This window comes from Tursiops truncatus, chromosome 4 (assembly GCF_011762595.2).
Source record: "Tursiops truncatus isolate mTurTru1 chromosome 4, mTurTru1.mat.Y, whole genome shotgun sequence".
Lineage (NCBI taxonomy): Eukaryota > Metazoa > Chordata > Mammalia > Artiodactyla > Delphinidae > Tursiops > Tursiops truncatus.
This window is the reverse complement of record NC_047037.1, coordinates 102264551-102279968: the sequence shown is the minus strand read 5'-3', so window position 1 is coordinate 102279968 and position 15418 is coordinate 102264551.

Here is a 15418-nt window from a genome sequence, read left to right as displayed (position 1 = left end):
TCCCTGAATATTTTTTGTTCTTATAAGAAAAAGTATAAATTTTCTTCAGGTCAATAAAAACTAGTTAATGTTCCAGTTGTGTATCTTGGATCATTAAACATACTGATTTCTCCTAGAACTGGTTCATTTTCATAGAATTTTGTGGACTCCTTTCATAGGTCTCAATGCTCTCATTTTTCTTAGTGCAGTTAAGTCATTTAAGTAGACCCTTGAACCAGAGCTTAGCTATAAAAATTTAACAAGGTAAATGCCAAAACTATTCTGATCCTTTCTACTCTCTTACTATGTACAAATAACGTCAACATGCGTACTAAAAACTATCCTTCTTATAGGGCATCTGGGATTCACATTCTAGACCCAGGGGATCTAGACACAATTCAGGAAAATAAGTGGTAGAGTTAAATACACTATAAAACAAAGATTTTGGAGTTTACAGAAGTCCTCACCCTGAAATTCTCTGGGAAAACCAAGTTACAAGTTGATGGAGAATAGTCATAATTAAATCAAATTTTCCCACTAAGTGGGCTATCTTCTTTGTTCTTTTGAACAAGGATAATTTTCCACTTAAATTAGAATTAATAAAAGTGACAACAGTAATAACAATAAATAAGAATTTTAAACCTGATTCATAATTTCTATTACATGTATGTACATATATATGTATTATTAGGTTTTCCTGTTCCAAATGCTATTATCAATTAAGCATTATTGTGTTCTAAGCACTTAATATATATTATTTTATTTAATTTTCCCCAACAGTCCTGTGATATGAGTGTGTTATTATCTACTTTATAGGTTGAGGCTTAGAGTAGTTAATAATCGTACAAGTTTGTACAGCTATCAAGTAGAACTGAAGTCAAAAATCAACTCTAAGACCCTTATTCTGAATGACTACACTTTATTACCTGTCAGTATAATATTACTAATGAGGATAAAAATCTGAAGAACAATTATGAAATGCATCCTGGATTTAAGATCTTGCATAGTCTCCCACTTGCCACTTTTCAATGTGCATGATGTTACTCAGTGACTCTCTAGCAGAACACATTTCTGCAGAATCCTTTGATTCTTACTACTGTGGTAGAGGAAGGAACAGGCAGTTACCCTTGATTTCACTTCTGTGAACTCCATTTCAAGAGTATAAGATTTGTCTGACATATGGTGAACCCTTCAAGCAAACATGCTCCCTTGAACATTCAACAAATAATCTAATTTGGAAAAACCAAATACCACAAGGAAAAAGTAGTACTCTTGTGCTATTTTCTGACAGATTTCCACACCAATGATTTATGGAAGTGTGTTAAGTTTGGGATTCTTATCTGAAGCCAAGAAAAAAGCCCTTACATTTTTGAAGCCCATCACCCTCAATGATGGAAGCCAAAACCTTGGAACGTTTGCTGAAATCAAGGATGAGAGAACACAGAATGTCATGTACTATCAAGAACTTGTTGACTTTCATATGGTTCTCATTTATTCTCATACATGGCAAATCAAAAGCCTTGGGAGGAAGCCAATACAAATTGTTATAGATAACACTATCTGAATTTAACTGCCATAGGTATGCTTTATATAATAAACATATATTTCATATCAGCAACTCAGCAACACAAATATGGGAAAAGACCATAGTTAAAATTCATTTGAATACTCTCCTTCAGAGAATGATCAATTTGCCAATATTATTATTTATCTTGGGCTAGAGATCCCTTAATATTCAATTTTGTTCCATGTTTCTGACACTAGAGATCATATATATATATATATTCATACTCTATGAAATATTAACATCATGTTACAATGATATCTTAGGGTAATAAAATCATTTCAGCATATGAATGTTTAGTATGTGCTTCCAGAATCAAATAGATTAAATTGTTCCCAGTTTCATTTTCAGAGACATTTTACAAATGGGAATTTTTTCTTTGTTTAATTGGCTACAGTTCAGTTTGAGGCATCCTTTGATCATGGAAGCCTCTAGCATGACACATAATATTTAGTGTAATAGTGATGGATCATTTATCAAATGTCTAATACAGTGTCAGGCACACAATAGATAAGTAGGCACACAGTAAGTATTTATTGAATTAATTTAAAAAATATTATTGGAGGACAAATGAGTAATATTACCTTTTTCAACTAATATGGCATGGATACTCTGAATAATATACAATTTAGTTCCACTTAGATAAATGTTTCTCTCAAATATTTAGAAAGAGTGTTTTTTAAGACAAGTCTAATCTAATGTATAACCTGGTTCATGGCCTAATCCATAAAATAAACTGCTTACTGTTTATTGAATGATAAATATTTTAATGCAATATCACTATGGGTAACAAAAGAATCTTATTATATCTCCCTGCTGTGAAGGAAGGGATCATATATATATGACTTACTAATATTTAAAGGATTAGTAAATGCCAAAGTCAAGAATAAGATTAAATTTTTTTGAGAAATTCTTTTCTTCTAAAAGAGCATGTACATAAGAAATCAAGAAATATTAAAGCAAAGTGTTTTTATTTGTTTTTAAGGCAAGTTTCAGTTACTATGGTTACAGAACTTCAGTTAGTGACTTAAAACACTAAATCTCTTAAAGTCATTATCTCAAGTTTTCTGTGGGTCAGGAATTCACACATGGCATAGAGCAGAGAAACAAGTTGTCTGGCCCTCAGAAGACTCAAAGCCTGGGGGTTGAAATCATCCAAAGGCCCATTCACTCATGTCTATTTATTAATATTGGCTGCCATTTGGGGACATAGCTGGACTATTGGCTGGAACACTCACACATGGCCTGTCTTTGTGGACTGGGCTGCTTCATAGCACCATGGCTAGTTCCAAGTACAAGCATCCAAGGGAGGGGAAGGAGAAAGAAACCTATCAAGAATTGTGGAGTCTGAGGTTTTACCCTTCTTACAAGCCAACTGGTTAGCCTGTCACACTTTCACAGATACTGATGGGAGACATGATGTTTCTGGGTTGGAGACAATGGATAATTTGGCATTCTAGTGATAGCAATAGACAGAGTGTTATCATTTTCACATGCTGGTTTCCCAAGCCCTGATTTCCACAGAGAGGACAAAGAGAGCAAGGTCATACCTGCATATGAAGTGGGTTGTGTTGAAGGTAAGGACACCTGTGTTTAAAGAAGCAGTTTTTTTAAATGGGCTGCAAGCAAACCTGCCTAACATTTGTCTCAATGGGAGATATTTTTATCATGCTGCAGAGTAGAGATCAACTCCCTTGTCCTCTGCCCTCCCTTGGTTAAGAATGACTATATAGAAAGATTGGGATGTAAGTATCTTCAAGGATATAAAATAATTAAATGTTGCTTCTTAAGTAAATATTGCAACTTGTGTGAAAATGCATATACTATATGGTGAAATTTGATAGGTTTTTAAATTTTTTTTACTAAATCTATAGATAATTTGTGTAGAATTGATATCTTTACTATCTTGAGTTTTCCAATCTATGAGCATGGTATGTTTATTTACTTAAGTTTTCTTTGATGTCTTTCATCAGTATTTTGTAATTTTCATCATTGAGAACCTGCATAGGTTTTGTTTAATTTATACCTAAGTATTTCACTTTCTTTGGCACAAATATAAATGATAATTTGATTTTAATTCAGTTCCACATGTTAATTATTGGTTTCTAGAAAATGATTATTTTTGTGTTTTGATTTTATAACCTGCTACCTTATTGAACTCATTTATTACTGCTAAGTTTTAACTTTTTATATATGCTTTGGACTTTTCTATGTAGATAATCATGTCATCTAAAAATAGTAACAATAACAATTTTATATCTTCCTCTCCAATCTATATGTCCTTAATTTCTTTTCCTTCCTTATTTTTCTTGCTACAATTCTAGTACTATGTTAAATAAGAGTGGTGAGTAAGCATCCTTGCCTTATTGCCAGTCTTAGGGATAAAGTATTCAGTCTTTTAACATAAGGATGATGTTAGCTGTAAAATATGTTGTGGTGCTTTTTATCAAGTTGAGGAACTTCTCCTCTACTCTTAGTTTTCTGAGTTTTTTCATAAAGAGGTGTTAGAATTTTTCAAACGTTGTTTTTCTTCTCAGTTGGTAGGATCATGTGATTTTCTTCTTTAGCCTGTTTATAGGTGATTTTACTGATTGATTTTTGAATATTGAACCAGCTTTTCATACCTTGAACAAATCTCTCTTGTTCATGGGATATAATTATTTAATACATTGCTGGATTCAACACTAACGTTTTGTCAAGAATTTTGCATCTGAGTTCATGAGAGACATGTAGATGTACTTTCCTTTCTTTCACTTCTTTATTTTTTCTCTAATTTTTTTGTTGGGCTTTTGGTGTCAGTCTTCATAAAATAAGTTGAAGATTATTTCTTCCTCTTTCATTTCTAGAAAAGATTGTATAAAATCATATTAATTCATCTTTAAGTGTTCATATAATTCTCCAGTGAAATTATCTAGGCCTGGAAGTTTATTTCTCTGCAGATCTTAAATTATTAATTCAATTTATTTAATGGTTGTGGGACTATTCAGTTTATCTATCTCACTTTTGTTGAGCTTTGGTAATTTGCAGTCTTTGAGAAATGTACCCATTTTAATGAGTTGTCACATTTATGAGTGTAAAGTAGTTTGTAGTATTCTCTTGTTTCTAATAAGTATGGGGTCTGGAATACTAGTTGTTTTATTACTAACATTTATGATTTGCATCTTTACTATTTTCATTTTCATTAGTCTTTCTAGAAGTTTAACATGTTTATTGCTTTTTTGAGGAAGAACCATCTTTTGTGTCATTGATTTTCTCTATTGTTTTTTATTTTGATTTTCCTTGGTATTTTCTCTCTTTATTATTTCTTTCCTCCTACTTTCTTTGGAGTTGTTTTTGTTTTTGTTTTGTTGTGTTTTTTTTGGCTCTTCTTTTTCTAGTTTCTTGAACTAAGAGCTTAAATTATTAATTTGAAGTCTTTCCTTCCATTTAAAATAAAAATATTGTTCTATAAATTTTTCTTTTATCATTACTTTAGGCACATCTCACTAATATTGATACATTTTATTTTACTTTTCATTCAATTCCATGTATATGTTGTTTCCTTTGAGACATTCTTTCAACCATGAATTATTTAGAAGTATGTTGTTTAATTTTCAAATGATTTTCCTGCTGTCTTTCTGCCATTGATTTCTTATTTGATTCTATAATAATTAAAGAATATACACTATATGATTTATATTCTTTTAAATTTGTTCATGTTTCTTTCATGACCCAAGGTATGGTCTGTCTTGGTAAATGATCCATGGACCCATCAATAGAATGCTGTCATTGGGTGGAGTATTTTTTATCAATGTGTATTAGATCTTGTTGGTTATTAGTGCTTTTCAGATATTCTATATTATTGCTCAATTTTGTCTATTTCTCTTTACATTGCCTAGAGTGGGGTTTTGAAGTCCCCAACTATAATCAAGAATTTTCTTACTTCTTCTTTCAGTTCTGTCCATTTTTGCTCCATGTATTGAGAAGTTCTGTTGTTGGTGCAGGCACATTTAGGATAATTATGTCTTCTTGGTAAATTGGTCCTTTTATTATCAAGCAATACCTTTCTTTTTCCCTACTAATTTTCTTTGTTCTGAAGTCACTTTATCTGATATAAAATTAGTTACTCTTGTTTTTTAAAATTAATTTTTGTGTAATATATTTTCTTTAATCATTTTATTAATAGCATACCTGTGTCATTATATTTGAAGCAAATTTTTTGTAAACTCCATATAGTTGGGTCTTGATTTAGTATCCACTTTGCCAATCTCTGTCTTTTAATTGGTGTATTTAGATAACTTATTTGTAAATTAATTATATTGTGACTTAAGTCTACCAATTTACTATTTTTTTCTGTGTTTTCTCACTGTTCTCATTCTGCTCTTTCTCTTTTCTTGCCTTCTTATAACTTAATATGTTATTTAGAATTATGTTTTGGGTTTTTTTTAATGTTTTTGAGTATAACACTGTACAATTTTCTTAGTAGTTGCTCAAAGTAGTAGAATAAACATTTGTAACTCTGAACATTTATATAAATTCTGATAATGTTTAGGTGAACAAATGTATCTTTATTTTACCTATATGAAATGAAAATTGGTCTAGATGCTTTCTATAGGTCCTTCATATTCTAACGTTCTTTAATATGTGATAAATATTCCGTATTTTAGTATAATGTATAATTCAGTATTATACATTTATTATCATTTGAAAGTTATAGTGCTACATATGAAAGAAAACCCCGTATGTCCTTGCTACATGTACTGATTTTTTAAGTGAAAAAGAATGAATATATAGGTATGTATATAGGTATGTATATCAGGTAAAATAATTTTTGAGATGGTCATATATTTCTATAGGAATTAATATTAAAGATGATTTATTATTCATGCTACTGAGCAGAGTTTTTTGCACTGACCTGTCCAGAGTATAAGGAGTTAATTGAAAACAGTTCAGTCCCCTCTTGACTGTTTGTAATAATTCTGGATTATTTGACACATGGGAGGAATTCTGCTAATTCTTTCCTCTTCCAAAAAAAGCATCTTCATTTAATTTTTGTATTTTTTATATTTTTACTATATTAGTAAAGGTATCAATGGCTTTAAATTTTGTAAAAACCACTGCTGTAATGTAAGTTCACATCTGTGATTTGTTTACTTGGTTGTAGATCACTGAACAACTGAGACAATAAAAACAAAAGCATGAAATTAGCTGAGTTATCTATTAGTACTAACAGAAGACAAAAAGTCCACGCATTTAAGCAACAAATACTGTGTTTTTTGCCTGTTTGCTTGTTTTAGGATACCTACTCTGTGTCAGGCATGATTTCAGGCCCTTGGACATGTTGGTGAAATAGAAAGGAAAAGAATGTAGTGAAGATGAATGTTGAAGTTAATGCTGAAGCCAAAAAAAATGTTAGTCCTTTTTGACTCTTGTAGAGTTCAGATGCTAAGATGATTTGCTCTTCCCACAATCCATGAATCATTAAATAAACCCACATTCATTGAGTAAACTGCATTTTTCTTAGTTTTCTACATTCTGGAACAGTCTAAAGGGCACCCTTAGTTATTGCACTTCTGGAGGATTGGGTAAAAGATTTATTTATATGTTCCCAGGTATTTTGAACACTAAAGAGCTATTTAAAAGTAACTACTTTGAATGGATAAGTGAATAAACATGAATATCATCAGATATTGTATGTCACTGTAAGTACTTCCTCTTATGCTTGTTAAAAAGTACTGTGGTGGAAAGGAATCAGGATTTAGAGTCAAACAAACCTGAGTTCAAGACCCTTAGGTATTTTTATTAGATGAACTCAGTGCTGGCTGAATTCTAGAGATTCAATTTATTCACGATGTATATAAAATAATTATATCAAGCTAATACAGTTTGAAAAATAAAATGGAATATTATAGATAAGGTGTTTTCCTTAGTTTACCTACTCAAAAAGCACTTTTCTTTTCCCTATTTACTTAACTTGGTCCAGTGAAAAGCCTGGTTTTAGGATTTATGTTCACCAAAATTGAACTCTGTAGGAAGTGAGCACAAAAGGTAAATTTTGGGAAGACATTTGGGAACCATTGTTAAATGTTTGGTCAACTCTGATAATAACTTTTTACATTAAAACTGATCAATAATTATTTTCAAAATACAGAACAAGCTTTCTCCTATTTCTCATTGCTACTAAACTGACTTTTGTTTTTGACATTTGAAGTGCGTAATAATAAAAAGTATATAAGGTAGAAAGCTTCCTTCAGTGAAATAGAATATCTTGACTTTCTATGGAAGCTAATTTTCAGTCCCAACTTAAATAATAAAAAACTCAATTTCCGTTTCCTGGTATTAAATTATAGGCCATATATTCCTGGTTTACAGTGGACTACATACACTTAAAGGCCTGGAAATGTTGTTTAAAATGAGGAGATGCTAAGTGTGGTAAATGGCCACTCCATGAGCACAGTTTCCTGCTATGTAGGACACATAAATTATTAGATTTAGTCTGAAATGGTTGAAAATGTTTCCAACATCTTTTAACAATTAAAAGAAAAAAATGTGAGGCTCTGAGAAGATCTGATTCATTCAGCAAATTTGTATTCTGATTAAAAGAACTATTTGATCCTACAGAGTAAGTGCATGGAAAAAAGTTGGCCAGCTGTTTGATTCAGTGTGGTTGTTAGAGAAGAAAATATGGCTCTCATGCAGGGTTTTAGCCTGTGTAGCTTTGTGATTGTATTTGTTTACCCATGGTGGAAATCTCCTTATTAAATTGTGGGCAAAAGGCACTTTTATTGGTTTTCTTAACAGTAACTGCTTATTTCAGGAAGCATTAGATTAAAATGTTAGATGCAGATCTCTGGAGTTGATCTCATAACAGAACTAGAGTACATGACTTGATACTTAGACATGTGCAGAAGACAGACGGTTTCCTAAAGGGCTGAATGCAATTTCTTCTTTTCGTTCTAAAATGAATTTTAACAATTTTTTTCTACCCTTAGTAAAGATATGGGCACATACATCAAAAGATGAAGTTTGAAAAAGCCTCCTCTTTAGTTTTACGAGTATGCAGCAACTGAAATTTACATGGTTGTAAAACACTACTTAAAAATTAAAAACTCAGTCCTGTATGTACAGATGTGCCATTGTTAGTTGATCTGCTCTCATTAGCTGTTATACTATCAACACTATTATCAAAATGACACTGATCTTGTGCTGTTTCCTCTTCTCCACTGCTAGCTGTGTATTCCTCTTGTACCTGGGCCAGTTCAGCCATACATCTTGTGTACTGAACCATATGGAGCATGTTTTTGTATGAACTCTCATGATTAAGGACATCTGTCTCAGCCCCTATTTTTGCCTTCAAGGGATCTTTGCATCACTTAATGATATAGCTAATAGCATGTTTTTTATCATGAAGTTGGCCATACACAGCTTTACTTGGGGTTCCACTGTTTTCCTTCCTAATAAAAACACATGGATGAGTCTGTATTTTACCTTTCTCTCTCTTTTCTTCTTTATTGCTTTTCTTCCTCTCTCTTTCCCTTCCTTTTTCCTTATTTCTATTCATATTCATTGTGTGTCAGCCATACGCAGGGCCTATAATATTTCAAATTGCAGGTTTTCAATACTGTAAAGATTGTCTGCAATTTCTAAATGCAATTCACTTTTGTATTCAATTACGTGTTTTGGTTATAATTTGTATTCGCTGAATTGTATGTGTAACTTTTCCAAATATTTTATTATAAGTAATATGATTCAGATTCAAATCTCTTAGATTTATCTGAGAATATTCCTAATGAATCTATCCAAAATGTCCACATGCCTCATAAGTTAACAACACAAAATGTTGATAGTTCTATATCGAAATTCTAGTTCTTCCTACTTTAGAGATGTTCATCATAAGTTAATCATAAGTATATATGATAAGCATTTAATCAAAATCAAATTTTAATCACTTTTAAACAGATATAGTAATATTAAATAGATAGGAAGGACAATGATAATATTGAAACTCTCACAAACACTAAAAAGTAAATTTAAAATATGCAAAGTTATTGAATCAATTACATTGTATATTGTTGATTTCACTTTATAATTTGTAAAAGATACCCTTTCTTTGTTGATGCAAAGATAAACTTTATTGAAAAAATCCTGAATAATGAAAATGTCTGAGATAATGTAAACTACATTGCAAACTTTAGTCTTCGTTTGTTTTTCTCAAGGGTAAATTGTCACTAGTCTCATTTATTGCTAAATGCAGTGTTCAACTATGTTTCCAAATAATTCCAAACAGTAGAGTTGAATATATTTAGACGATCTAAGTGAAAGTATATTGACTAGTGAGTTAGAAATATTGATATTTATTTACTCTTCCTAGTGCTCGTATTTACCCTTCAAAATGCATCATATTTTCTCAACAGAAATATTATTGAGTATCTATGGGTGTCCAGGTACTGTGTGTAATACACTACAGATACAGAGAGTCTCTGCTCTGGTGGAGGAGTCTACTTTTTTAGGTACTGACAGTTTGAGAGGAAGATATAGAAACAATAATGACAGACTGTTCTCAAGAGTGTAGGTTCATAAATAGAGCAAAGGCCAAAATTGGTACATTTATCACTGATGTGAAGATATTGATATTCCCTAAATGCAAACATAGTTCTGCACTGTGACTTGTTTTTTTTTTTTTTAACATCTTTATTGGAGTATAATTGCTTTACAATGGTGTGTTAGTTTTCTGCTTTATAACGAAGTGAATCAGCTATACATATACATATGTTCCCATATCTCTTCCCTCTTGCATCTCCCTCCCTCCCACCCTCCCTATCCCACCCCTCTAGGTGGTCACAAAGCACCGAGCTGATCTCCCTGTCCTATGTGGCTGCTTCCCACTAGCTAACTATTTTACGTTTGGTAATGTATATATGTCCATGCCACGCTCTCACTTTGTCACAGCTTACCCTTCCCCCTCCCCACATTCTCAAGTCCATTCTCTAGTAGGTCTGTGTCTTTATTCCCATCTTACCCTTAGGTTCTTCATGACTTGTTTTTATATCTCATAGGTGAGATATAATTTACATACTATAAAATTCACCCATTTTAAGTGTACAGTTTTGATGATTTTTAGTAAATATTTATAATCGTGCTACTATCCAGTTTTTAGAATACTTTCCTCACTTCAGAAATTTCTCTTGTACCCTTTTGCAGTTCCCAACTCCCAATCCCAAACCCAAGCAAATACTGTTCTGCTTTCTATCTCTATAGATTTTCCTTTTTTAGAAATTCCATTAAAATGCAATGATACAGGGCTTCCCTGGTAGCGCAGTGGCTAAGAATCCTCCTGCCAATGCAGGAGACATGGGTTCGAGCCCTTGTCCGGGAAGACCCCACATGCTGCAGAGCAACTAAGCCCATGCGCCACAACAACTGAGCCCGCGTGCCTAGAGCCCATGCTCCACAACAAGAGAAGCCACTGCAATGAGAAGCCCATGCATCGCAATGAAGTGTAGCCCCACTCGCCACAACTAGAGAAAGCCCACGCTCAGCAATGAAGACCCAACACAGCCAAAAAAATAAAGTACTCTGCCCATTAAAAAAAAAAATGCAATGATACATAATGTAGTCTATAACATATTTACACTTGTCATAAATTTTTTAATCTTTCTTGGCTTTCCTTTTACCACGAAAACTACATTTTGAACTGTGGGAGATGCCTTTTGACTAAGAACTGTTAGCTTGCTCAAGAAAGCCATCCATTTTTAGAGAAGAAACAAATGGAGATGTAGGTGTGAGCGACATTTTGACTTTCATTCTAAAACCCTGAATGTCCTGTTTTCCTCTTCATTTGTTTGGTCTGGTGGGGTTTTACCTTGCTCCTTTATCTGCTGTGTATTTCTCTGTCTTCTCATTTTGTTTAACTTACTGTGTTTGGAGTCTCCTTTTCACAGGCTGCATGTTCATAGTTCCCGTTGTTTTTGGTGTCTGCGCCCAGTGCGTAAGGTTGGTTCAGTGGGTTTCCTGGTGGAAGGGACTATTGCCTGTGTTCTGGTGGATGAGACTGGATCTTATCTTTCTGGTGGGCGGGACTGCATCTGGTGATGTGTTTTGGGGTGTCTGTGTCCTTAGTATGATTTTAGGCAGCCTCTCTGATAATTGGTGGGGCTGTGTTCCTATCTTGCTAGTTGTTTGGCATAGGGTGTCCAGCACTGTAGCTTGCTGGTAGTTGAGTGGAGCTGGGTCTTAGTGTTGAGATGGAGATCTCTGGGAGAGCTTTCGCTGTTTGATATTACATGGGGCTGGGAGGTCTCTGGTGGACCAATGTCCTGAACTCGGCTCTCCCACCTAAGCGGCTCAGGCCTAACACATAGCTGGAGCACCAAGACCCTGTCAGCCGAACACTCAGGTACGTGGGGAGTTTCTTGCCTTTTGGGAAGTCTGAGGTCTTCTACCAGCGTTCAGTAGGTGTTCTGTAGGAGTGTTCCACATGTATTTCTGATGTATTTGTGGGGAGGAAGGTGATCTCCACTTCTTACTCCTCCGCCATTTTGAAACTATCCCCCCCTTACTCTTAAAAATTTCCCCTCATAATGAATCACAATTCACAGGAAATTTCTACTCCAAAATTTTAAAAATCTACATTCTACCTGAAAAAGGAGTCATTTTTGCTGACCTCTCTCTCTGCCTTCCCAAAAATAATGTTTATGCCACTTTGCTGTTTATGCCACTTTGTTGTGCCAACTGATATAACTTCTATTTTGTTGGTAGGTTATGCTATTGTTGTTTTGCATTTTTTGAAGAACAGAAAAACTAACAGGTGAGTTAGTTCATTTCACACCTACAACTCTTCAATTATTAAAAATTTTAAAGCATAAATGGATTGAAAATACATTCAAATGCAGTCTGAATCTCTGTTGGGAAGTAAAACTTTTAGAAGAAAATTTCCAATCCTGCTTACTGGAAATTTTTAGCAATAAGTAATACCTTAATGTGTTTCCATCTGCAAGATTTTCACACACTTTTTATCAGGTACTAGAAAAACACTGAATGTTAATGTCCTTGATTTTTGCTGAATTGTTGTACTATATAACTCCTTTCTCATTAAATATTTCACCCACTTAATTTCACCAGAAGTAGTGTTTTCACAATGCATGATAATGACAAAGACAGAATGAGAGGAAGAGAGAAAATTCCATCAGTTTCTGAGTCAAAAGAAAAAAAAAAAGAAAACCTCTTCTTTTTCTTATGTGTTACCTTTTTCGTTTCAATAAAGAAAAATTAATACATTTGCAAAACACTTTTTGGAATGTACTTAAATTCTTCATTTCCAACTTAAATCAGAAATCTTATGCGTGAAAGTCTTCATGTGTGTCTATATGAGTGTTATGGTAGAAAAGACACGTATCATGTGAGATAACATATCCTTGACTCATCCATAAAAACTTGCTGTCAAAGGTATGCTTATTGATGCCAGCAATTGAATAATTGTATTAACGAATATTCACAATATTTTGTGCCTGAATTTTTCATTTAAAATTCTCTCTCATTAAAAAAAAAAAATTCTCTCTCATTGTTTTCATTCTTTTCCTTTCTTTCATGTTTTGAATAGGAGTTTGGAGTTAGGTCATGTGATCACATCATTAAGTCTATCATTCAAAACCTTCATCAGGATATTGGAAATTAAAAATGACTTATGCATGGATATGATGCCAGAGGCGAAAGCATAAGACAAGGGGGTGTTTCTAAATGTCTTCCAATAACAGAAAACACGGAAGTTATTTGGGATCTTAGAAGATGGTTAAGGAAAAAGTGTAACCTGAAACTAAGGAAACAAAAGTTCAGACAAGATAATCCCAGCATCAGAGAGAGCATTTGTCATTGTCAGAACTCCAAAGGGCAATAAAGCTTTAATCCATTTCATGGACCCCAGGCCTCATGGTCTAGTAATTCTTATGTCACCAAACCATCTTATGATCTGTATGAAATTACAGTGTGTCACCACTCTACATCTGCAATCTTAATGTTTCCGTCCTTTGATTGCATGACAAGAAAACTCTTGAACCAGAGCACTCCACTTCACATGAATTGGATAGAATCAGATGCTCATAATTTTGGAGTTTTATAAAGGCTTTTTAGTTCCAGAATCTCTGTCTGACCTGCGTCCATTTTCAGAATTATTCAGGAAAAATCTTTGGCTGTCTTTTAGTACCGTAAACATTTTTTTAAATACTGAGAAAGATTTCCAAAGCTACATATAGATTCACTTTCTTCCTCTTATTTCTTCAACTGTGTAACAGCTATGGAATCTAAAAAGTGACCATTTAAAATTATATTAACTGATTTCAAAACATAACTTCTTGATGGTTTCATCACCCTCCCAAAGAAGCATTATTGTCTAGAATTAATATTTACCAAATTAATGTCATAATGGATTATGTGTGGTTTTTTTTTTAATTTTTTTATTGTGAAGCATCAAAAGGGATTGTTGGCTTTTTATTTGGCATGAACAAATTAAAGGGAGTTTAGAAATGTAATCAATAGAAAAATAAATTTCAAATTATACCCAACTCTTTAAAATTCTTTGTACCTATTTTTCTATCCTGGAAATTACAAACTTTTGCAAAACTCTCCAATAGCTTTATGAATGGTCAATGATATTTTATTTGGCATCAATTTCCCTCCCACATACTGTTTAACACACTGTTCCATTAAAACAGAACTGGTATCTGAACAACTGCTCATGATAAGAGCTATGCAGTTTATGTGTTTTGTCTAATATTTTTCTGTAGAAAATTTTGTAATCTAAATGTGTTAGAAATCAAAGCAGGTTCATCAGGAAGTCTCTATGCAAAAAAAGAAAATTGAACTCTTATAGTCATTTACCTGTGCTGCCCTAAGTAAATGGTTTTACATGCCAATTTGTGCTTTCATTTTTTTTTCTACTGCAGACAAATAGTAGTTATCACATCAAGTTGAGTTATAGTTTATTCATTTCCAAGGATCACAATAACTGTGCATTGCTAATAATTATTCCTACAAATTACATATATTTAAATAAAAACGCAAAGAGCTCCTGGGGTAGGGGAAAGATACCCGTTTGCACAAAATGCTCTGCTTTGGGAAAAGCAGTAGTGGGATTGTGACTAACTGAATTTGGAAAATATTATATGCTCTATACCTCCTATTGGTGAATCTCTATGCTTGTATCTTTATTAAAGTCTCTAGAAAGTGCAGCTCTGAAACATCTGTTTAACTGTGCTCATTCTACATCATTCAAATTTATTTGACCACAGAACACTTTTCACTAGTATCTGTTTTGCAGAATACATGCTGGGAAACTATTCTGTACTGCACTGAATCATAGCACAACATTTTGTACCAACAGAGGCTAAAATGATTTTGTATTGTTTTGTGATTTTTTAAGTTTAAAAATTTTGTGGCAAAATATATCAGGCACACTGATTATCAAGAGACTTTTTATCTATTAGTGTGTGCAAGTTTTGTCTCTTCAGAACTACTGATTCAGCAGAGTTTCATCAATGAGGATAGAATTAAATACTCATACTTCCCAGGATCCAGCTGGTACAGAACACAATTTTTATTTCTTCAAACCTAAATTAATTTAGCATTGTGTGCCTTTTTTATGTCTGTTATACAGTACAAAATGAACTTCTCTGAGAATATGAATTATCTCAGATCTGGTTGCTATTATGAAACCCTTCATAGCTTCATACCAGGTAAGTGTGAGGCCACCTTGCAAACAACAACAGAAAACAAATATTCAGTTTTCGTCTGATGAAAATGTATAATTATTAAACTTGAAAAATAACTCTCTTCCAATAGAGGGATACTCAGTTTTCTTTAGAGTGAATCACTTTATCCTGAAATAATGCCCAAAGACATTAA